This window comes from Sciurus vulgaris, assembly GCF_902686455.1.
Source record: "Sciurus vulgaris genome assembly, chromosome: 9".
Lineage (NCBI taxonomy): Eukaryota > Metazoa > Chordata > Mammalia > Rodentia > Sciuridae > Sciurus > Sciurus vulgaris.
The window spans coordinates 30,461,685-30,486,720 of record NC_136469.1 but is presented as its reverse complement, the minus strand read 5'-3'; the positions used below and the strand labels follow the sequence as shown (position 1 = coordinate 30,486,720).

The following is a 25,036-nucleotide window of genomic DNA, read 5'->3' as shown; positions in this document are numbered from 1 at the left end:
TGCAAGGATCCGGCTGCAGGACAACTTCTCGACCAGTTCGGTTTTTCCAGGGACCGTCTGGGCCAAATGCCTCACCTTCGGGTGCTGCGCGCCGGAGTCTGGTCGCGCGGCCTGGGCCTCCTCTTTGCTCCCAAAGGAGCAGTCCCCACCTGCCCTGGAGGAAACCGCTACAGAGCAGGCTCTCCCCGCCGCCCTCGGGTCAGGGGAAAGATCAGGCAGCAGCTTAGGCTCCACTGGGCTCCTCCCCTTCCTCTCCTCAGTTCTGACGCGGTCGTAGAGGCGGTGGCGGCCGCGGCGGCGGCAGCAGCGAGTCCCGCGGCCCGGGGCGCACCCACCCGCTCGCGGATCCTCGACTTCCTCTTCCCTCGAAGCGTCATCAGAGCGCGCCAGAGTCGCCCAGGGCTGGGTGGTAGGAGGTGGGGGGGAAAAAAAAAGGCCAGCGGTGGAAGCCTCAGAGCGGAAAGAAAAGGGCGGGGGAAGGAGAGCGGTTGCTAGGTGACTTGCGTCATCAGCAGGCGCCGCTCTCCTCCCGCCCCTCTCTCTGGAGTGAGGCGAGAGCCCCGCACAGAGCGAGCGAGACAGCGAGCTGAGCTCCGGGCGCTACCGCCACCGCCGCCGAGAGAGTGAGAGCGAGGGAGCATCCAAGAGACCCAGCCCCCGTGCACTGGCCACCGCCGAGACCTCCGCCCCAACCTGGGCCAGCGGGAGCCGCGGCCGCCCTTCTCTCCCCCCCTCACCTACCCGGCCGGCAGCGGCGGCTGCACACGCCGGAGCGGGAGCCAGAGCCAGAGCCGGAGCCGGAGCCGGAGCCGGAGCCGGCGGCTAGGGGGCAGGGAGGCGGCCACCGCGGGCCGGGACTGACTGAGTAGCTGCTCCGCGGTGAGAGGACGCTGAGGAGGGGCTGGAATTTCTGCCTCGTCCCGGGGCGTGGGGCGAAGGACCCCCAAGGTGTAGGGAGGGGGGTCCCAGCCGCAGCGACACATGCGGGAGCCGGGAGCGGGGGCGGCGCCGAGCGGAGCCGGCCGGGTCCCCTGCTTCGCCGCCGCCTCGGCCACCCTCCCGGGGCCGTAGCATCTCGCCCGGGAGTGTATGAGCCGGGGCCCCAAGCTCGGCAGCCACCCCCCGCCCGGGGGGGCGGGGACCCCAATGTGAAGCGGCGGCTGGGGTGGCGGGGAGAGCAGGACCCGCGCCGCGGTCCCTTCCTTACCGTCCCCCCTCCCCTCAGCCCCCTCGGGGGGTCTTCTCCCTTGGCCAGTCGCCGGCCCCCCGGCTCCTCGGCAGGACTCCGGGAGTTCTTAGAGCCCCCTCCCCCGCCCCAGCCCCGAGGGCGGCGGGGCCGGGGGGGACCCGGGGGGCCGGCCGCAGCCTCCGCCCAGAGGAAACTTTACAAAAACAAAATCGTGACTGTCCCGGGACAAGTGGCCCTGGACGGGCAGAAGCCACAGCCTGAAGAGACCCAGGAAGAGGAAAAGAGGAGGTGAGCGGGGCCGCCGCCTCCTCTTCCCCGGCAGCGCGGAAGAGACCCGGGTGGCCGCCTGGTTGAGCGACACTAGCACCACTTCTTCCTCAGTTGCGCGACGGAGCCTTCCGCAGCTGCTGCCTCAGTCCGAAGGAGGAAGGGAACCAACCCACTTTCTCAGCGCCGGCTCCTCTCTAAAGCGTGAGTGGCCCGGGGAGAGGGAAATGAGGGCTAGAAAGCGGGAGCATGCTGGCAAGCGCTTGGTTCTGGAGTTTCGCTGATGTTTTCCAGGAGTGCTGGGAGTGTATAGATGACAAGGTTTAAGGACTTTTATTTCTCGGCAGGGAGAGGATAAATGTCGTTCAGTGTTTGGTAACCTTTTAACTTGCAGGAGTTGTGCAAGTATACAGGTTGCTCTTAGAGGAGTTCTTATCTCCAGAGTGGATACTTGCACCTTTCTGGCCAGTAATTGGCAAAAGGAAATTGAGGAAGCCCGAGCCTTATGTGCACACAAAGGACATCTCTGTAATATACCTTTTCCTGGTAGACTGGCTGTGATACAGCAGCGCTGCATTTTTTGTTTCTGGGGAATGCTTATGAATTTCCCAGTGGGAACCACTTATTGAATGGACCCCTGAAAGTAAAATTTCTTGCCTTTCCTTTAGCCTTCACGAAAGGAAGACTGATTATCATTTTAGTACCTTTTGGTACAGGAGGTTGTTTCCTTCTCATTTCCTGAGTCCAATTCCTGTGTGCAAGGACACTGTAACAAATTTCTCTTGCTAAGAAAATTCAGAGTTCTTATGAATCACACCTTACTTGGGGGAGAGCACCTACTGCATTAACTATTTCATAGCAGTTGTATTTTCCCCTTTGCCCAAATGCTAAAAAAAAAAAAAGAAAGAACGAACTTGGGAGAATGACTTTATCCTTACTTCTCTATCAATTTAGGAGAAACTTTTGATACTTGATTCTTTCCAGAATGTCTTTTTCTTTCTATTATTTTAAAACTGAAGTATGTAGAACCTGTGAGTTGTATTTTGGTTATCTTCTCAGAGTGTCAAATAAGAGATGCATAAAATAATTAACATTTCATATGTTTATGTGGACCTTAAAAGTTAAACCTGGAGTGGAATTTTATTTTGTATGGCACAGGCAATACTAAACTAAGACTAAGAATTCTGGTCCATCTGCTCAACTAACTGTGGACTTGCTCTCTGGAGCCACTGCTTGAGGTGCTTTGTAGGAATGAATGAATGTAAATCTGGGGTTACCTATCCTAATTTCTCCATTTGGGATCGTGATTAAATTGATTTAAAACTTTCTCAAACTTAATATTTCAATCCTATATTTTTTTCTCTTTTGAAGTAATGAGTTCTGCAAGGTTATTAGCTTCTTTATTATGTGATTATTCATTTACTTATCTCAAAGCTGTCTCCTATAAAATTCCAAGACACATTCAGAGTTTGTGTTTTTAGAAATGCTAGAAGACTGGGTTTTTTATCTTTTCCTGGTTTTAAAGATTTTGATTATTCCTTTTACTATCATCTTTCTCAACTCTGTTTCAGGATAATTTCTTCCATTTCTTTGACCACTTTGTCCTCCTTTGGAACTTCATCAGTTTTGTTTTTCTTAAGATGCCTTGTTCTTCTTATGCTTTTTGTAAGGAACCTTAAATTCTTTTATGTTAAATGGGAACTGACATGAAAATATTGAATGGTGGGTGTAAGGTTAGATTTAGAATCAAACAAATATTTTCGGATCTGTTACCTTATTTTGTGACCTTGAGAAAGTTCTGTATTCAGTTTTCCATAATGATGATGAAGAGAAATGTAGTCTTGTATAGGATGATTTTTGGGAAGGAGGGGAAAATGAGCCCCAAACTGCTTACTAATGGTAGCACCTACTTTTATTGCTTTGACTTTAGATTGGTTAAAAATTATAAGCTTTTATTGTATATCTGGATAAAATTGACGAAGTATTAGGGTGTTCCTGACTTTGAGGTGCTTTTACTTATGAGTGACAGAGGCAATCAAATACAAATTACACAAACTGAAGGAATATGGGAATGGACAATATTAATTAAGACCACTATATGCCAGATACCATGTATAGTACTTTATATCCGCGAATGAATTTGTAGTTTTCATGAAGGAAATGTTGGTTTTGGACTACACAAAACTAATTGGCGTGTCTGAATCAAATCTGGGAGGGTCTCTTTCAGGAAGAAATGTGCATGTGGAGACAAGATAAGACTTTTGGAATTGGAATGTATAAGGGACAGATCTAGGTATTAAGGACGTGAGCTTGGTGGCAGTACCTACAGAGGGAGGTTGTTGAATAGGGTTAAGATGAATTTGTTTGTGTAAGTGCATGGTTACAATGCAAAGAAGCAATTGAGGACAGTGTTCCTGAGAGAGTAGTTTCAGATGGTTGGGGAGAGATTACATTTTAGGCCAAAGGTAGTGTGCCTGGATTAGGATTTTGTTTTGCTAGGAAACCAACGTTTTTATATCGTGGTTATGAAAGTGCTATGCAGAAGGAGTGAAAAAGATGTAACCAGTGTTTCAGTATGGTGTTAGTGATTTGTCATAAGAAAGAATTTGGAAACAGGGCAGTAGACTTTGTTTTGGATGTTACATTTTGGGTTAAGAGTTGGATACTAAGATAATTTCAAGACAGCAAAATAGTTTACCAGATGATATGCCAACAATATGGAGTTTGGAGTCATTTTCAAAGCATTTAGGTTTCTGAGAGTGCTAATGGAAAGTGAAGAACTGAAAAATGGGTGTTTTTGTTTGTGGGGTTGTGGGAGGATCTGTGTTAGAATAAGCAAAGACATAGTAAGAACTGAGAATGGCTGTTCCTGAAAGAGACGTTTTTAAAAGTAGTTGAAAAGAGGAGCAGTCTTTAAATACATGGTTACCAGTTTAGTCCAAAGTATATGATTCTGTATTTTTGAAACAGGTACAAGTTTTTAGTAGATTTTGTAGGTCCCTTGAGATTATGTTCAGAAGAATACATAGGATATCATGGTTAAGGAACTTATAAAAGAAAGGACAGATTTGTTTATTCAAATTCGTGTTTTGAAAGTTTGCCCTGCATTATTATTATTAAGTTTGGTCTTACTACCATGAAATGGGGCTAAAAATAGCTGACATAGACCGCTGCTTCCCTTGCTTGCAGTTGGTGTGTGTCTTTGTGTCCCATACAATGGAGGGGATATCCCTGTGTTGGCACAGCAAGTGCTGAAAAAAATTTTTTTAGCCTTTTTATAAAAAACAAACAACTTGGCACTTAAAAATAATTAGACTTCTTTGTGGCTAACATTTGGTGTTGACTTTACCAAAGATTAAGCTCATGAGTAGAAATATATATGCAAACTTTCTTGTGTTCCTTAGTTTTGAATTCAGCACCTTCCAAGAGCTTCTTGGGCTTCTTAAGAGTATCTGTTGGCAGAAACCTCTTGAGAAGAGGTATTTATTTGTACAGGGAGATATGGTGAAAATGATTCTAGGATAAGAGTGTAGGGGTTGAAATATATGCAATATCCTCCTCTCTCTATTCTCCACTTTCCACAGCATTACAGATGCAGATGAAACAGATGAGGTGGATTTTATCTATCTATCTATCTATCTATCTATCTATCTATCTATCTGTCTATCTATCTATCTATCTATCTATCTATCTATTTATCTATCTTTCTCTCTCTCTCTTCCTCTTCCTCCCTCCCTCCCTCCCTTTCATGTGGTGTTCTGGTGGTGGGGGTAGAGGTAGGGGTGAATTCAGGATCTTGCACATTCTAGGCAAGTGCTCTGCCACTGAACCACCACCCTAGACCTTTTTAAAATTTTGTTTGGAGACAGGGTCTTTTTAAGTTGCTCAGGCACTCAGTTTTCAAACCTGAGATCATCCTTCTTTAGCCTCCCCAGTAACTGGGTTTACAGGTGTGGGCCACTACACCCTGTAAAAGACAGCCTTTCATGATTAACATAATTTACTAATAAATACAGGGTGCTTTTATTAATAAAGATGAGACTCTGATAATAGAGTGATAGTTTCCATATACTTTGCTTGTTAATTTTGAGATTAATATGAGATGATTTAGAGACCTTGAAGGGTCTGGTCTTAGCACCAGATGACCCCAAAGTCTATGTGTAGGAGAGCATCGGCCTGTGTCATTGTAGTTTTAAAGATGGTTCTTGGAGAAGTCGTGTAGAAGAAGGGTTGGCGAACTTTTTCTTTGCAAAGGGCCAGTTATATTTTAAGTTTTATGGGTCATTCATTCTCTGTCACAATTTTCAGCTCTGCTCTTGGAGTGAGGAAGCAGCCATAGACAATATGGAAGTCAATGTGTGATTTTGCTCCGATGAAATCTTGTACATAAAAACAAGAAGTAAATTGGATTTGGCCTGTAAGGTTGTACTTTACAGACCCTGGTATACATGACTTCCAAATTTACCAATGTAAGGTATGAGCTTTACACTGCAGAGCTGGGACTGGGCTATTTTAGGGGATCTCTATTTTCTAGATGAGATATCCTCCTGGATGTCTTATTCTGCATAGTGTCTTACTGTTCAAAGTATGTTTGTCTTCCTAATGATGAAAACTATGGATTAAGGGGCACGCGTGATGCCATCTATAAAGGAATGCAGCTAAAAAGTAGGGTCCTTCTGCATTTTATTCAAAGATGCCATAATTGGCCTGTTATGATATACGGGTTTTGTATCATGGCCAAAGGTATCTGTGAAGAAGCTTATGGGCATGCTTTTGAAAGGTTCTGAAAATAAATTGTAAAGCATTTACTTTGAATATAAAATTAAAAGCATTTATGGTTGGGTTGAATCAGATAAAATATTAGTCAAATTATAAGAACATTAAGGTTTAAAACTTCTATCTCTTAAAGTCTTAATCTCTTGAATGAGTAATTCACTGTGTGAAATTATTGGCTCCAGTTATTTTTGCTTTGTTAATTTCAAGTAGTATTATGTCTTAACAAGTCACTTAAATCATTTAAATGTGTACTTTAAACAGCTTTGCTTATATTCTTAAGGATGAATGTATTTTAAATATATTATGTAGAAAGGACAATTCACTTTAATTTTTACATTATAGCTAATATAAAAACATTTGTTTCATATGTCAACAAATACCTGTATTGGATGATGGCATATTTTCTCTGGCTTCATAAATCTTATCTTAGGAGTCCTCTTTTTATTGCAGGGAAGGAGACTACTATTGCAATAGAGATTTCTTTTTAGTTAGTTTAAAAATCTGTTTTTACTTTACAGTAGTGTAGTCATCCCTTTGTATCTGTGGGGAATTGATTCCAGGACCCCTGTGGATACCAAAATCTGAGGATACCTAAATCCCTTATAAAGAATTGGTGTTTGTGTATAACTATAAACATCCTTCTGTATACTTTTTATTTTATTTTATTTTTTGGTACCAGGGATGGAAGCCAGGGATGCTTAACCACTGAGCCACATCCTCAGCCCTTTTCATTTTTTATTTTGAGACAGGGTCTCATTAAGTTACTTAGGCCCTTGCTAAGATGCTGAGACTGCTTTGAATTCGTGATCCTCCTGCTTCAATCTCCTGAGCCACCTTCTTCTGTATACTTTAAATCATCTTTGGATTACTCATAGTACTCAATACAAATGCTATGTAAATCATTGTTTTACTGTATTGTGCAGGGAATAAGAAGAAAAAAGATCTGGACACCTTCAGTACATATGCACTTTTTTCCCCCAGATATTTTTCATTTGCGTGTAGTCATATCAGCAGATGTGGAACTCACAGATAGGGAGGGCCACTGTATTTCTATAGGCATACTTAGAACTTCAATTTCTCTTCTTTCCTTTAAAAATATATATTTTCTGACAATTTTAGTATACCTTTTGTGTAGTCACTGTAAAGTTGGCTTCCTATTCTTTTGGTGAAAATTATTATCTTGTTCTTCTAAAAATCTTTTAAATTTTTGTCTTTTCAAGTGATTTTATCATTTTCTCAAGCCTATGGTTGGTCAGCAACTTAAAAAACACAAGGTGTTCATCTGTTATCTGCAAATATTCCAAATTGAAATACTCTATTCGGTGATACTTTCAGTATACCAGGGGAAAATGGATGGTGTATTATCCACCCCCACCTCCCACAGCAGAATTGTTATTATTAATAGATGAGTAAAGTTGCTTTCAAATAATGAACTCTTGATATTAAATTCTTCTATTTTGAGTCCTTTTTTTCCCCATAAAGTAAAAACTAATCTTATACCTTAATGTACTTTTAGGTTTTATTACTTTCTGATGATACCCATTGATACCTTCATACCTTTCACATAATGTTTAAATGGAGTGTTATTTCCTAAATGTATATGATATACAATTGGATATATATTTTCTAGTAATTACATTTTTACACACAAATATATTAAAATTTCATCCTGTTACACCTTCAGATTTGTGAAATATTTGAGGGAACATCTGCAGTTTCCACTGGGTATTTCACTTGAATCTTTGAATTGCAACGTAATGTAAAACAAATTTTTCTAGAATGTTTCTTTAAAAGTTTTGAGCAACATATGATTTCTCTATAATAGTAAGTTAATACAAGAATGTATGAAAATCCATGGAGGTAGTTGAAAAAGAAAAATAAACAAAAATGCACAGGAGACCTTATTGTTTGAATATCTTATCTTTTGTTCTTTCCCCATCAGACCTGAGGGACAGCTAGTGGATCAGTCAGATATTGTGCAGTTTCTGTTGCTATGCTGTGTCGCCTCTGCCCTTTCCAACTGAAATACAGCTACTGGAAATCTGGGTGGCTCTTGAAAGGAGGTAGCACTTTTTCCCTCTGTATTGTGTGTGTGTATGTTTCTGTATCTAGTGTATTTTGCTAGATGCTTTCCTCTGTATGACTGGAATTTAGGAAATATGAAAAGAGTGCAAAATATTTGTAATGTTGCTAGACTTTTCTCTGAGAAGATCGCCATAGAATATGATACTTACTATATTTTCTTCTGGCTCTTTCATTTCAGTGTCTTGAATGAATTCATTAACATATAATGACAGTATCATACATGAAGTCTCAAGGCAAATTATGGGCTTACTTTTGAAAGAATGCATGTAGTTTATCAGTCTTTTAAGCTGGCGTGTTTTTATGGCCATACCTTTGTATCATGTATTAGTCAGCTTAGCATCACTGTGACCAAAATACCAGACAAGGACAAATTAGAGGAAGAAAAGTTTATTTTGGCTCATGGTTTCGGTGGTCTGCCGACTCCATTACTTTGGGCTGGAGGTGAGGCAGAGCACCATACGTGGAAGAACATGGCAGAGGAAAATGCTCACCTCACGGCCACCAGGAAAAGAGAGTGGGGGGAAGTAACTGCAGGGAGGATGCACCCTTCTGGAGCACACCCCCTGTGACCTATGTCCTTCAGCCATGCCCTGCATGTCTACAGTTACCACCCAGTTAGCCCATGCAAACTGGGATGGACTCGTTAGGTTATAGCTCTCATAATCCAATGACTGTACCTCTGAGCATTCCTGTGTTAACACAGGAACTTTCAGGCAACACCTCGTATCCAAACTTTAACACATGGCATCCTGTAGGAGTTGCTTCACCAAAAATAGTACTCATAACTACCCAGTGGTTGAAAAACACGTGTACCTGGAGTCACCAACAGGTTGCTAATTCATGTCTCGTTTACCTTTATAAAATACATTCATGTTTTCAAGGCAAAAGACAAGCTACTGACCCTATAATTAACATTTTTGTTAAAAGTCTTAAAAACTAGAGTATTGACAGAACTGTTGTTGTCTTCATAGAAAGGAGACACCGATTTGAACAAAACTGAACTTTGAATTCATTTCCAAAGACCTCAGTTATGCAGGGACCAGGAAGGAGTCATTTTTAATAATTAGAGATTATTTTTGATAGTGACTGCGGTTTAAATTGCCCATTTGGAAATATCAGAATATAATTCAGCTTTCAGCTCTTCTAATTGTCCATCTCTTTAACCTTTGAAAATAAAAAACTTAAAAAAACATAAAATCAAATAGAATTTTTAGCTGTGTCATTTGTTTTTCAAATTAGGATTGACAATTTTTATTTAGGTGATCATTGTTTAACTATTTAATTTTCGTTTTCTTTTTCCATAAAATGATTAGTTTTTTTTTTAAATATCCCTGTTTTTGCTTAGTTTTTTTTTTTTTTTTTCCCTTAAAACCTGGTACAATGTTTTATATTCCAAGACAAAGAATAAATGCTTCTTGATTGTTTCTGTATTTGGACAGTATTTCTGTTTTGAGAACAGTTCGGCTATACCTTCATAGTTTGTTTTATTTAATAGAACTATAGATTTTAAAAATAAGTATTTTAAAATCCATAGGCAAGAAAAAAATGATTGAAATAATTTGTTAGAATTGAAATTGAAATATATTTGTTAGAATATATTTGTTAGAATTGATTATCTTTGTTAACTTTTTTTAAAAGGAGATTAACTTCTTTTAAAGCAAGTTGGTGGAAATGCAGAAACTAGGTTGGTTTATCGGCTAGTGAATCTCTGATTAGGTGGTTAATTTAATGAATATTCTAGTTTTTAAAAAATTTTAATATTTTATATATATTTTATTTGTCACAATTATAGGTAGGTGTCTAAGAATCTTTCCATTTCAGAAATTAAAAAAAAAGGATTTTATAATTATGAATAGATTACTTAATAGAAAAAGAGAAGAGCCATATGCTTGACTTCCTTTTGTTTATTTATTATGTATGTAATATCAGAAAGTTATATAGCTAAATATTTGGGTCATTGGTTTTCTTTTGCTTGTTTGGTGGTCTCTTAACTATACTGTGAATTTGCTGATAAAATAAGTGGGGGGATTTTTTTTTTTTTTGTACCACGGATTGAACTCAAGGGACTCTTGATCACTGAGCCACATCCCCAGCCCTATTTTGTATTTTATTTAGAGACATGGTCTCACTGAGTTGCTTAGCACCTCACTTTTGCTGAGACTGGCTTTGAAGTCAAAATCCTCCTGGCTTAGCCTCCTGAGCTGCTGGGATTACAGGTGTGCACCACTGCACCCAGCCTTTGGGGGAATCTTTTTTATCCTGTATTACCAAGGTAGAGTCCCCCCCCCCCCCCCCATTAGAGAAATATAAAATTTTACTATATAGAAATTTTGAGTAGGAAATATAAAATTTCAAATTTGTTATAAAGGTCATCCAGTAGGAGGGGAGAGATGGAATGGTACAGGGGAAGGGAGAGACTGTCAGAGCAAAGAAGGGAAGGATGAAGAAGCTGATAACCAGGGAGAATGGCTCCTGAAGTTTTGAGGTCAGTCTTAGTCAGAGGTCACACCCTGTTATTTCTTTAGGTTGTGGACATGGGGTGTTACCACTTGTTATCTACTACCCTTTGAAATGTTGATTATACGATTGATTCTTGTTCATAACTTTTCAACATCTGGATTCTTTAAAACATTGAACTTTGTATGGGATAATCACTGTATCCTAGGGTGGGAAAATTTCCTCTGTTCTTGATGGGAGAAGGGATGAACAAGGGGTTTTTGATTTATAGTGGAGTTTCTCTTTTGTTTTGTTGGCCTTATTTCCCTAGCTTTGCCTTAGAGGGATGTTTCTAATTCTGTTATGGGACATGGTAGCTGAAAGGCAAGCTTTAGAGTTGATAGACCCAGGTTCCACCTCTGCTGCTTTGTGACCTTGGACAAGTTATTTATTTGTGTGTGTTTCCTATAAAACTGGGAGGATAATAATAGTACCTACCTCCCTCAAAGGGTAATTAAGAGGATTGAGTGAGATAATGCAGGTAAGCCTTTAGCACAATAACTGGCTTAGCGCTTAGTAAATAGTAGCTGCTGCAATGATAATAAAGAAATATTGTAGTAGTAAGTTACTGTTATTTCTGCAAGGTTGCTGATTTTCTTTTTTTTAAGCTGAAGGCATTTTGTGATCTTTGCTCCTGAATGTGTCTGTATTTTGAATACTGCCCTAATTCAGCTGAAGATATTTACTGAACAGTTACTATGCTAGGCATTGATCTGAGTGAACAGAACATAAAAATACCTGCTTGTCTTAAACTTAACACTCTGGTTGACAGAGACAATACAAAAACAAGTCAAAACAGATGTTCTATCACTTAGCTGATGAAATTTGGTTGTTGGACTTTGTATGTTGAAGCTGCTTTTAATCAACTATACTAGTCTACACTTTAAATCTTTTTATCTTTGTTTCTGTTGCTATGTTTTAGTGTGTTTGGTGGCAGGAGTCTTATAGTCTCCACCACTTCCTTGACTTTTTACATTGATTAGCTCAATACTTTCCTTTAGTCCACAAAACTTATGTTCCATTGTACCCAGAAAGGATACTTCTCCCAAGCTTCTCACCTTTGACTCATCCTTTTTTTTTTTTTTTTTTTTTTTTTTAAGTATATATCTAAAGAGGGGATATTCTAAAAACTTTTCAAGGTGTATTCCCTGACTAATCTAGCTGTATACTTTTCCCATTTTGTGTTTCCTTCCCTCTGAGTATTAACAACAGATATTTATCTTTCTTAATCTCCTTAAAATACATTTAACTTAAATTAGGAACCTTTTTAGATTGGGAATCACTTTGCTATTCTGAGGCTGAGTTTCCTCATTTGAAGAGAAAAAAAAAAAAAAAAAACCTGTCTCCCAGGGATGTTGTGAGATTTCAAAGAGATAATGCATGAAAAGGTTCTGTAGCCAGACCCTTAACAGATAGTAGTTCCCTTTTCTTTGAGCCACTTTAGTGCCACGCAGTCAGTGCTTAAAGAATGCTTGTTAATTTATCCTGAGTTGAGTTTGGGAGATTTTAAATTTCACTTCCACTCTATGAATAGTTTTAGTTTTTACTTTGAGATAAGATTTGAATATTACTTTTGAAATATCACATGTTAAATGCTAAGATATTAGAATTGGCGTAACAATGCTTAGGAGCAGGAACTCAAGCCACCATTATGTGGATTAAAATACAGATTACCATAATTTACTGGTTCTGTGACCTTTAGCAAGCATTTTTTCTGTCTCAGTTTATCTTTAAGATGGGGGAAATAATATCTACTGTGTTAGGATTAAATGAAATGAAAAATGAGAAGCACAGAACAGTGCCTGGTACATAATAATCTATAACTATCCCCAGGTGACTATTGCAGGGCGGAGGAGAAAGGGAGGGATACTACTGGTAGTGAGTAGAGATCAGGTATAAACAATGAATAGAACAATACCCCAAACAAAGAATTATCTCATCCAAAATTTCAGTAGTGCCAAGATTGTGAAACCCTGTTGTTTGCAGTTAACTCTGTTTCTCATTTGGATATCTTCTTATTGTATAAGGTACTTCATCAGTTAGATTCTGTATGAATGCTGATTATTTTCTTTAAAAAATTTTTTTAGTTGTAGGTGAACATAATACCTTTAATTAATTAATTAATTAATTTTTATGTGCTGTTGAGGCTCGAACTTAGTTCCTCAAATGTGCTAGGCAAGTACTGTACCACTGAACCACAACCCTAGCTCATGAATGCTAAATTATTGATAATGATAAGTCATAGACATGGATAGGCCATATAACTTTTTTTTGGTGGGGGCGGGTACTGGGGATTGAACTCAGGGGCATGCAACCCCAGCCCTATTTTGTATTTTATTTAGAGACACACTGAGTTGCTTAGTGCCTCTCTTTAGCTGAGGCTGGCTTTGAACTCTCCATCCTCCTGCCTCAGACTCCAGGGCTGCTGAGATTATAGGCGTGTGCCAGTATGCCTGGCTGGATAGGCCATATTTTACATTGATTCTTAAAGACACCTGTATAGGAAAATGAATAGATGTCATTTTTTTTAATAGCTTATACTGCAGTTTCTTTAAAAGTAATTTTCAAAGACCTTAACCTTTTATAGAAACTGGGAAAGGGTTCCACATGGATTTTACTAATCAAATTCCTTTGTGTGTGTGTTTGTGTATGTGTACGTATGTGATACTGGGGATTGAACTCAGGGCTTATGCATGATAGGCAATCAGTCTACTATTGAGCTATATCTCCATTCCTAATTTAATTTTTTAATTGGCAAACTATTCTTGTAAAAAGTATATCAAGAATAGAGGACTGTGAGATGTGAATGTTAGGGTGTGTATTTGTAGAGTTAAAGGTACACTGAAAGGAAAAGCAGAGAGGAAGGTTAATGGGATCATGTATTGGGGGAACTTTGGATCATTTCTGATCTCTTTCTCTTCCCATGTGTTTTATTACCTACCAAGTCGAGGACTTTTTTTTTACTTAGGAACTTGTTTTTCTGTCTACTATTTTCTTTTTTTTCTCACTGCTAAATTGAACTTTGTTATTCCCTGTCCATTTCAGGAGTCTCTTAATTGATTTCCTTGCTTCTCTCCTTTCTCTGCATTTCCAGAAGTATTGACTCTTTGCTGGTAGCCTTTCTAGATCCAGTGTACTAGTCAAACCTCCTTCCACTATTCCTGTTTTCTAGGAGAGAGTTGAGCCCTAATGCCCTAAGCTATAATTGGACTTAACTAAAATTTCTCCTCTACATGGTATTATGTGGGTAATCGGGGAATCAGTCATTCATATGATTTTCTGTCTTTGGTGGTTCACATGATTTCCTTCATTTGTATCCAAACACTGTTTTCTCCTTGCAGATATAGCACATATAGATTTTATATTAATGTGTATATATGTCTGTATATACTGTCATCCTTCAATATCTGTGGGAGATTAGTTCCACTGGATACCAAAGTCTGTAGATGCTCAAGTCCTTCATATAAAATGGAGCAGTATTTGCATATAACTCATATATACTCTTCTGAATACTTTCAGATATCTCTAGATTACTTATAGCTAATATAATGTAAATGTTATATAAATAATGGTTATACAATATTGTTCAGGAGTGATAAGAAGAAAAAGTTTGTACATGTTCAGAGAAGCACCTTTTTTTTTTTTTTGCTGGTACTGGGAATTGAACCTAGGGGTGTACTTCACCACTGGGCCATCCGCATCCATTTTTTAAATTTTATTTTGAGAGAAGGTCTTGCTAAGTTCCCAGGGTGACCTTGCACTTGTGATCCTTCTGCCTCAGCCTTGAGTTACTGGGATTACAAGCTTGTGCCAAAACCCTTGACCTTTTTTAGAATATTTTTGTTCTGTACTTGGTTGAAACTGAGGATTAGAACCTGTAGATGTGGAACCCACTGATTTGGAGGGCCAAGTATATTGTTCACATATATTTGTCTGTTCACCTTACTCTTTCTTCTGCCTAGAATTTCCTTTTTCTTTCCTCTGGGAAGCATTTAACTCTTAATACCCTACTTAAATATCATCTCCTCAAGGTAGTGTATTTTGGTGATTAAGTGCTATTTTTCCTGTAGTTACTCAGCAGTATCTCTGATTTTTATTATGCCTAACATCATTATTGGTATATTTCTCTTTTACTGGTCTAGTTCTTTGAGGGAAAGGTCATGTCTTATTCATCCTTTTAGCAAATACCTCTTTCCCAAAATGGCTAACATTCCCACCTCATAGCAGGCACACGGTATGTGAACTAATAAATGGAAGAAAACAAAACAGAAGCTTTTATAATAAACTCTATAGCAGGGGACATTATCTCGTCATCTTTGTTTCTAGGTGCTTACAATAGTGTCCATAGGTGTTCCCCAAATATTTACTGAATGACTTGGAAGTAAATTTCAGTAGTTGATAGTTCTCATGTAAACTCTTTTCCTAGATTTCTAGAAAATATATTCTAGGAGTAACAGCCTAGATATTTTGGTACATCTGTTGTTTTAAGTTGACCTGCTTTTTCTTGTTTTAGTAGTGAGATTTGTGATCCAATAAATATGTCCTGAAAGATGATTTTGGCTGATTTTTTTTTCACGGGCACATGCTGGTATTTTCTTGGAAAGATGAATGTGTAGTATCATTCTTACATCATTAGGAGCTGTGTTAGTCAGCTTTTCATTGCTGTGATCAAAATACCTTACAAGAACAACTTAGAAGAGGAAAAGTTTATTTTAGTCTCACTGTTTTCAGAGGTTTAGTCCTTAGTCGACTGGCTCCATTGCTCTGGGCCAGAGATGGGGCAGCACATCGTGATGGAAGGGTGTGCCACTCAGTTCATGGCAACCAGGAAGCAGAGCGCAGGGAGCCAGGGACAAACTATAATCCCCGAGGCATGCCCCCAGTGGTCCAGTATCCAGCAGGTCCCACCTGCCTACAGTTACAACCCAGTAATCTATTCAAATCGTTAATCCAAAAAATGGATTAATTCACTAATTAGGTTACCACTCTCATGATCTAATCACTTCATCCTTTGTATTAACCCAGGAGCTTTTGGGGAACAGCTCATATCCAGACTATTACAGGAGCTATCCTTAAGTAAAAATGTTTGCTGACTTGGTGTTCATTATGTAAAAAAAAAAGAAAGAAAAAAAATCTTTTTTTCTTCTTTCCCATATTTTGTATAGAACTGTTCCCTACTCAGTTGGTTTCCTTGTAGATGTCTTGCATTTAGTAAATGGTTTTGACATCAGTGCGCTATTATTTTTACATGTTCATGAGGAGATTGAGTGATTGGAACTAAGGAGCGAATGTAGGGGTGCTCTACCCTAAGCTATGTCCACAGCCCGCCTCATTTTTTGAGAGAGGTTTTCACTAAATTGTGGAGGTTGGCCTTGAATTTGTAAACCTCTTGCCTTAGCCTTCTGAGTAGCTGGGATTACAGGTGTGTGTCATCACCCCTGGCTCATGAAGAGATTTAAAATAATTTTCATCATTTTGTATCTTAAAAAGATCTAAGTGCTGGGTATGGTGGCACATGTCTGTAATCCCAGCAGTGTGGGAGGCTGAAGTAGGAGGATCTGGAGTTCAAAGCCAGTCTGAGCAAAAGCAAGACCTTGTCTCTAAATAAAATACAAAATTGGGCTGGGGATGTGGCTCAGTGACTGAGTGCCCCTGAGTTCAATCCCCAATACTCCAAAAAAAAAAAAAAAAAAAAAAAAAAAAATTAAAAAATAAAAAAAGATCTAAGCCTGGTTATTAGCTTTGAAAAAAAAATGTTTTGTTCTGTAAAAGTTGTTTCTTTCTTCCTGGTTGTATTTTAAATACTATATTCATAAACTATTGTGGTATACTTTTGATTTTTTCTCATAGGCTCTTTAGACACCCCCTGACATTATCTACCACTGGTAACTTTTCTTACAAGTGAATGTTAATGATGCACAGTTTTAGAAACAAATTGTATCAACATTTGAGTTCTTAATATGTGGAAGACACTGTTCTATGTCCTGTGTATGTATTAATTTATTCACTCCTCACAATAGTTCTGTGAGGTGTTAAATATCCCTGTGTTATAGTTGAAGGTTTGGCAAAAAGAAGTTAAACACGTTCAAGGCTCCACCTTTAGTTCATAGTGCAACTGGGATTATATCCTGGCAGTCTGTCTCTAGAGCCTTAATCACTGTTCCATACTATCTTTGTCAGTTTATTTTTTATACATTATTTGTAGAACCATGCCAGGCACATGATAGGAACTATAGAAGTGCTGACTATTTTCAGCAACATTTAATTATGTATTCTATAAGATTGGCAGAGCATGTAATATTATTTTTTATTTATTAATTTATTCTTGCTATTAATTAGGCTCTACACTTTATTTATATTTCTACTTTTAAAAAGATAGCTGAGTTCACTGATGAGATTGTCCAGTATCATGTAGTTCTCCTAGCTTTCAAAATTAGCTTTCTCACTTCCCATCCAACTTTATTTCCATTCCCTTAGAAATGTAGATAAGAACTAAAGCAGGTAGCCTGTCTTTCCCTTCCCTTCCCTTCCCTCCCCTCCCCTCCCCTCCCCTCCCCTCCCCTCCCCTCCCCTCCCCTCCCCTCCCCTCCCCTCCCCTCTTTGTCTGTCATTGGTTTAGAAAGGCAGAAACAAACATACTAAGTTCATACTATTGTTTGTATATCCAATTGGTGGAAGAAATACGATCTTAAAAGTTATAAAGTCCTCAGGCTGGGACATAGCTCAGTTGGTAGAGTGCTTGCCTCACATGCACAAGGTCCTGGGTTCAATCCCCGCCCGCCCCCCGCCCCCCCCCAAGTTATAAAGTCTATTTTTATAATCTGTAAAGTTTTGAGAGTAGCATTACTTTACTGTGCTGACTTGGGAAGTTGAATTAATCATTTATAATAATGTGAAGTATCGGAAATTGTTTTAATGATAAATATTAGTAGTGTTTAAAAGAAATAATGTAAACCGCGTTTGCTCAACTCTAAGAAGTCAGCTGTATTAGTTTTCCTTTGTTGCATAGAAAATGACAGCAGATTTAGCTTGTTTATCTTGCAGTTTCTTTTAGATTCTGGGCATGGTTTAGCTGGGTCCTTCTTCAGAGTCTCACCAGACTGAACTTGAGGTGTCAGCTGGGGCTGTTGTCTCTTCTGATGATCTGGGTTCTCTTCAAGGCTCACTGGCCATTGGCAGAATCTGGTTCCTTCTGGTTGTAGTACTTGTGTCCTTGTTTTGTTTGTAGCTGTCAGACAGTGACCATTCTGAGCTCCCATTTTTGCCATGTGGCCCTCAGTGGTGTAGAAATCAGTAAGTTAAGGTGATACAAACTATCATGACCAAATTTGTTTGTGCATGGGAATGGCGACTGGTTTGTGATGTCACAGGGCAGACGGCTGGTGACAAGCACTATTGCCTGCTTATTTTCAGCTAACTTTTTTGAGATATAATTTATATACAATAAACTTCATCTGTTTAAAATGTATGATTTGATGAGTTTTGACAGTTGCTTGTACCTGTGAAACTGCTTCTGCAGTTGAGATATTTTATCACCCTCAAAGGACTCCCTATGCCTCTTCCCAGTTCGTTCCTCCCTGAGTCCCTGGCAATCACTCATCTTCTTTTTTTGTAACTATAAATTAGCTTGCATTTTTCTGGTATTTAAGCCATGAGGAAAAAAGAAAAGATGGAGACAGGCTATTCTTTATTTTTGTGTTTTCCTCAGATCTCTTGTTCTTGGAGAAAGTTTTTTAGGCTTTCTTTCAGTGTGTGGGTAAATACTTCTTAAGGCTTTTTGAACACAATTCTGGGGTGTTCTTGACTCATGTATGCTTGTGTACCTACCTCACCCATTTTTCTCCTTACTGTCAAGGACTATAAACAGGTAATTTTCAATAAGAAATTCTAAACTCATCAAAATACTTTCAAAGTGTTAACTGTTTGAGACTGAAAATCACCACAGCCCCTGACAAATCGCAGAATGTACTCATCTTAGTTTTTCTTGTTATGAACTCATATTGCAGTGTAAATTTTGGGAAACACACGAAAGATGTCCCTCTTAGACACTTCTTATTGTTGTTAATGCTAGTTTTGTGCTGCTTAGTGTGTACAGTGTTTTCCAGGGCATGAAATACTGTGGGAAATCTTCCTGGAACATAAGAAGAAGGGAACAAAGGTCTCAAGTAAAGTTCTAAAAAGCCCTTTTTACTACCATCCAAAACAACATTGTCCAGTAGAAATGGAATGCAGGCCATATAGCTAAATTTAAATTTCCTAGTAGCCATGTTAAAATAAAAAAGAAACAGGTGACTTTGCTTTTAATATATTTTATTTAATAAGATATATCCAAATATCATTTCAGTGTGAAATCAGTATGTAAAATATGAAAACTTATTGAGATATTTAAAAATTTTATTTTAATACCAAATCCTTGAAATTTTGTTTATTTTATACTTACAGAACATCGCAATTTGAATATAGTCATATTGCAAATACTCAGTTACCAACAGCTACCATATTGGACAGTGCAGATATAGATTATGAACTATCTTTTGTTTTGTTAAAGACAAAAGCATGTTAATTCCACAGGAAAATTGACTGACTAATGTTTGACTCTTAGTTTAGGGTGTGTCTCAGGATGTGTCTATGGTTGAGATACAAAGTTTATTTTTTTGGTACTGGGGATTAAACTCAGAGGCGCTTAACCAGTGAGCCACATCCCCAGACCTTTTTATATTTTATTTAGAGACAGGGTCTCCTAAGTTGCTCAGGGCTTTGCGAAGTTGCTGAGGCAGGCTTTGAACTAGGATACTCCTGCCTCAGCCTACTGAGCTGCTGGGATTACAGGCATGTGCCACCATGCCTGATAAGGTTTTTGATTTTATAAAGGTGAATACATTTTTATTATACAAGTAATGTCATTGTTGAAGAGTTGGGAAAGTTTGTGAAAGAGACTACAAATTGTCCTTGCTTCCTCAATTCCAAGTAACCAATGGTAGACATTGGTGAATTTTCTCTTTGTAAATGTTTCATTAAATCAAAGACAAAACATTCCTTTTTTTGTCTTAATTCCTTCCTCTTCATATTCAGACATTTATTAAGTGTTGTTAGCAGTCTTTTACCTCTTTGCTTATTGAATTTATGTGTTCTTTTTTCCCAGGCTGTATCATCCAACAAGACTCTGTGAATGAGGTTCCCTGGATCACAGCAATTTGAGTGGTGTTTCCTAGCAATAGAAAACATGATGATATTTTTTTACTCATTATTAAACCAGTGTAGTTGCTTGCTAATAACTTTTTTCTCTCTATAATCTTTTATATATCCCTTAACTATTTTTGTTATTGAAATCTACCTCACATAACTGAAAATTTATCCTTCCAAAGTGTACAATTTTATGGTTTTAGTGTATGCACAAAGTTGTGCAGTTATCACCACTAATTCCAGAACATTTCATTACCCCAGAAAGAAACCCATTGCTCATCAGTAGGTCACTCCCCCCTTCCCCACCCCCACCAGCTTCTGGAATCAATAAGCTACTTGGTATCTATATAGACTTTCCTATTCTGGAGATTTCATATAAATGGAATCATAGAATATATGGTCTTTTGTGTTTGGTTCCTTTCACATACTATGTTTTTAAGGTTCTTTAATGTTACAGCAGATATTAATATGTATTAGTTTGTTTCTTTTACTATAAAGAAATACCTATGTCAGAGTACTTTTTAAGGAAAAGAGAATTATTTAGTTCATAGTTCTGAAAGCTCGAGGGCATGGCTCTGGCATCAGCGTGGCTGTGGTGAAGACTTTAAGATGGATGGCATCACAGCGGCAGGAACACATGTGAGGATCTTCCAACCCCTGCCTTTTAAAGGTTCCATACCACTTCTCAATCCTGCCATCCTGCTATCTTTTTTTGGGGGGGTGGGTACCAGGGATTGAACAGGGGCACTCAACCAGTGAACCACTTCCCCAACTCTATTTTGTGTTTTATTTAGAGACAGGGTCTCACTGAGTTGCTTAGTGCCTCACTTTTGCTGAGTCTGGTTTTGAACTCGTAATCCTCCTGCCTCAACCTCCTGAGCCACTGGGATTATAGGCATGCATCACCATGCCTGGCACTATCCTTCCATCTTGGTGCTCAGCTTCCCAGCTTGTGAAACCTTGGATGACAAACTCAAACCATATCCAAACCATAGCACAGCACTTCATTCTTTTTCAGGGCCGAGTAGTATTCCTTTGTATGGAGATATACCAAATTTTCTTTATATATTCATCACTTGATGGACTTTTAGGTTGTTTCCTCCACTTTTTGGCTATTATGAACAATTCCCAGCTTTTGAAATCACCTTAATTCTCTAAGAACATTACTTTTTTCATATCATCTTCCATTTTTATCAAAACTTTCAGTGGTTCCCTATTATCAATATAACATAATAGTTTATATTTGAAGTTTGAAAATGTAGCCTCCAGTTACTTTGCTATCCACTCTTTTATTTTTTAAATATTTTTTAGTTGTCAATGGACCTTTAGTTTATGTGATTTTGAGAATCAAACCCAGTACTTCACTCATTCTAGGCAAGTGCTTTGCCACTGAGCTACACTCCAGTCCACTCCTACCCACTCTTATTTTCCACTGTATTGTTCTATATTGTTTATAAAGTGTGTGCTACATAGAAATTATGGAGTATGTGGACAATATTGATAAATTTGTCAATTAATTTCATATGATCTAAAATTTTTAAAGTGAAGTTTTACATTGATAAACCAAGGACCTTATAGTCTGAAGAATTTGAGAAAGGCAGGTGTGAGAACAGAGTAAAAGAGAAACATAGTAAAATAAAATTTTTTCTGCATTTGTTTAAAATGTCAGAGAAATATGATTTTCATCTAATGAAAAATACAAATAAAAAATAAAAAGCTAAATTATTTGAATCTGTCTTTGGTACACAGGCACTCATTTAAATAATTCATTTTCTAGTAGTTTGCTTTTATTGAAGTTTCAGTTTTTTTCCTTTTTTTCTTTTTTACATGTCTGAGATAGTAAAAATGAAATATCGACATATGTACTTCCAAAATATTTCCAGAATGTCTTACACGCAAACACACACACACACACACACACACACACACACACACACACACACACACAGTATAGCACCACTTAATGTTGGTGGACCCCCATCCCTCTTAAGTGACATGTGCCATTATAGTGATATTTTATTACATATTACAGAAAAGAGAACATAGTATACTTTTTAGTTTCCTATTTCACTGTATGTCTTAGAGATCTTTTAATATTAGCACATGTTAAGACTTTCTCTTTTTTTCCACATAAATACATTATTTATTCCATGGTGATGGATATGCCATTGTTTTTGAAACTAGGCCACTATTTTTTTGATACTGATTATTGAACCCAGGGTGCTTAACAACCGAGCCCCCCCCCCCCCCCCGCCTTTTTTAAAAATATTCTGTTTAGAGACAGGGTCTCACTAAGTAGCTGAAGCTGCCTCCTGAGCCGCTGAGATTACGAGCTAGTCCCCTATTGATGGGCATTTTAGGTTGTTTCCAGTCCTGCTCTAATATAGTATTGCAGTGAACATATTTGCACATACATGATTTCATATGTATGCCACTATTTCTGCAGGATAATTTCCCAAAAGTGAAATTGGTAGGTCAAAAGACCAGATTTACTGGGTACAGTGGTGCACACCGGTAGTCTCAGCTACTTCAGTGGCTGAGGCAAGAGGATTCCTGAGTCTAAAAGTTTGAGACTTGCTGAGGCTGGCTTTGAACTTGCAACCTCCTTCCTCAGTCTCCCAAGCCCCTGGGATTACAGGTTTGTGTTACCACACCCAGCCGAGGAGTGTTTTTCTTAAAGACTGTATTTAGTAAAGTCTGCTTTATCTTCATTTTCCCTCCTGATAATGTTAAGCAACACTGTTCTGAGAACTCAGTTTAAATCACAGCTCAGTTGCCTAAACTGGGGTGCAACTTACAAGTCTTGGAGCCACCTGAGGAGGAGGTTCTGCGGTTCTGGGCCTCCTGTGCTGTTTTATAGCAGTAACAAATGGATCATTGTTGACCTCTGTCACATTCTTCACTGTCCTGTAGGGTGGAATTGGTGTTTTAAATGGGACAACCCACTGAGTGGTGGTCCTAGCTTTGCTAGTCTCCCTCTTCCATCGTGGTGACGTTGTGTGACAGTTGTATATAATTTACTGATTTAAAAATAATTCCAGCCTTCATCAAGGGAGTAGTGCTGCTTCCAATTGTGAACTACTATCATACAAATTTTGGCAGGAATTATATAAGATTATTTGTGATTTTTGTTGACTTTCCTTATCCCTTCCTTCTTTTAGCAGGAAGCAATAATCGTTTTAAGTCTACTTAACCTCAGTATCTACTCTAAAACATGTGATTTTGGTTATTATCACCACAATGTCTGGTTCAATAGTAGTTTTTTTCACAGATAACTAATTATTTAATATCATATAAAAATAAGACTATTCTAATGCACCAGCCTTGTTTTATTTAATTGGTAGTTTTACTTTTTTTCCAGACTCATAAAAATAGCAAAAGTAGTATGAAGAGTAAATTCCCATATACCCATCACCAGGTTCCCCAAATGTTAGCATCTTATACAATGACAGTAGAGTTACCAAAACCAGGAAATTGATATGGATGTAATACAGTTAACTCCAGGCTTTTTTCAGATTTCTCCAGCTGTCTCACTAATGTCCTTTTCTCTGGGGCAAGGTAACATCACTCATATCTTGCATTTTAGTGTGTCTCCTTAGTTTCCTTTAATCTGAAACAATTTCACAGCTTTCCTTTGTGTTTCATGACTATTACACTTTTGAAGACTATTGGTCAATAATTTTGTAACATATCCCTCTTTAGGTTTGCATGGGTTTCCACGTGAGTCAATTAATGGTCAATATTTTTGGCTAAGAATACTTCAGAAATGATATTGTGAATCTCATTAGGAAGTACATGACACTTATCTGTCCAGTTCTTCGTGTTATTAACCTTGTTCCTTTGGTTATTAGGTTTGTCTACTGTAGTTGCTTTCTAGCTCTGTAATTAGTAAGCATCCTGTGGGAAGGCTCTTTGTGACAAAGTTAATTATCTTATTCTCATATTTTTACCTCCTAATTTTAAATTTCATTGATAATTCTTACCTGTAATGAATACTGTTGTGTTTTTTTGCTTGGTGATTTTCTGTTTTGATTATTTTTTTTCTGCATGTATTGGTTGGCGTTCTCCTGTAAGGAAGAATTTTCTATTAGTAGGTACACATTTAATTTTTTATGGGTATCAAAATAAACTCACAATTTTTAAATATTTACATCAGATGGATTTGGATTCATATTCTATGAATTTTATCCGTTAATTTTTGTTTTGGTGCCCTATCCTCAGTTTGACTTTTGGAAGCCTCTTGACGGAGGCTCTTGGTCATTTTGCCATGTCTCCATTATTTCTTGAGTGCTCTCTTTCTAGCAACCCAAGACGTTTCAAACTCCTCTTGTACTTTCTCTGCCCTGGCTTTGAAATCAGCCATTTTACCAAGGAATACTGGTTTATTTTATTGGAGATTGAAGGTGTGTCATGTTCCCCACTCCATCCCCCCAGTATTTGTATCTAAGCATCTCTTAAAAATATTTCTGTAGCTGGCAGTGGTAGCCTATACCTGTCATCCCAGCAAGTATGGAGGCTGAGGCAGGAAGATTACAAATTCAAGAGCAACTTGGTGAGACCCTGTTTAAAACTGAAAAGAGCTGGGGATGTAGAACTGAAAAGAAAAGGAAAAAGGGTTTGTCTTAAAACCTCTTTAGATGATCTGGACAGATCCTGTGGAACAGAAATTGGTTTGTAGCCAGTAATTCTTGTTGTGGTGGGCTGTTTATTTCCCAGCATGTTCATTTTGCACCAGTTAATCCTGGAGGAGTTTTTCACAAGTTACATTGGTGTCCTATATGTTGATATTTTTGATATTGATATTTTTCTTTGGTTTTGTTATATATTTGATAATTTAAAAAGCTTTTCTAAAAGCTTCCTTCTAACATTACATGTATTAAAATGTTTATATTCTTCAGTTATTTAGTGTAGTGTTCTTTATTTTTTTCTTAAGAAAAATCTTAATTTTGTCTTAGATGCTCTCAGTTCACTCACATGTGGGAGGTGGGTTGTCCATCTATCCAGAATACATTTTTGTGTAGACTATACACTATCTACAAA

At 38.3% G+C, this 25,036-nt stretch overlaps 1 protein-coding gene across 7 annotated transcripts in view; it reads left to right on the top strand.

Annotated features, from left to right (window-relative positions):
- The first annotated feature begins 408 nt into the window (after positions 1 to 408).
- Positions 409 to 25,036, top strand: part of FBXW7 (F-box and WD repeat domain containing 7) — a 191,202-nt gene continuing 166,574 nt past the window's right edge. For 6 of the 7 annotated variants that reach the window (XM_079153436.1, XM_079153430.1, XM_079153434.1 and 3 more), the window contains exon 1: positions 416 to 1,660. The gene's annotated coding sequence lies outside the window, so the exon portion shown is untranslated. Of the gene's footprint in view, positions 1,661 to 25,036 lie in introns of all 7 variants that reach the window. The other variant, XM_079153431.1, reaches the window with a different exon arrangement.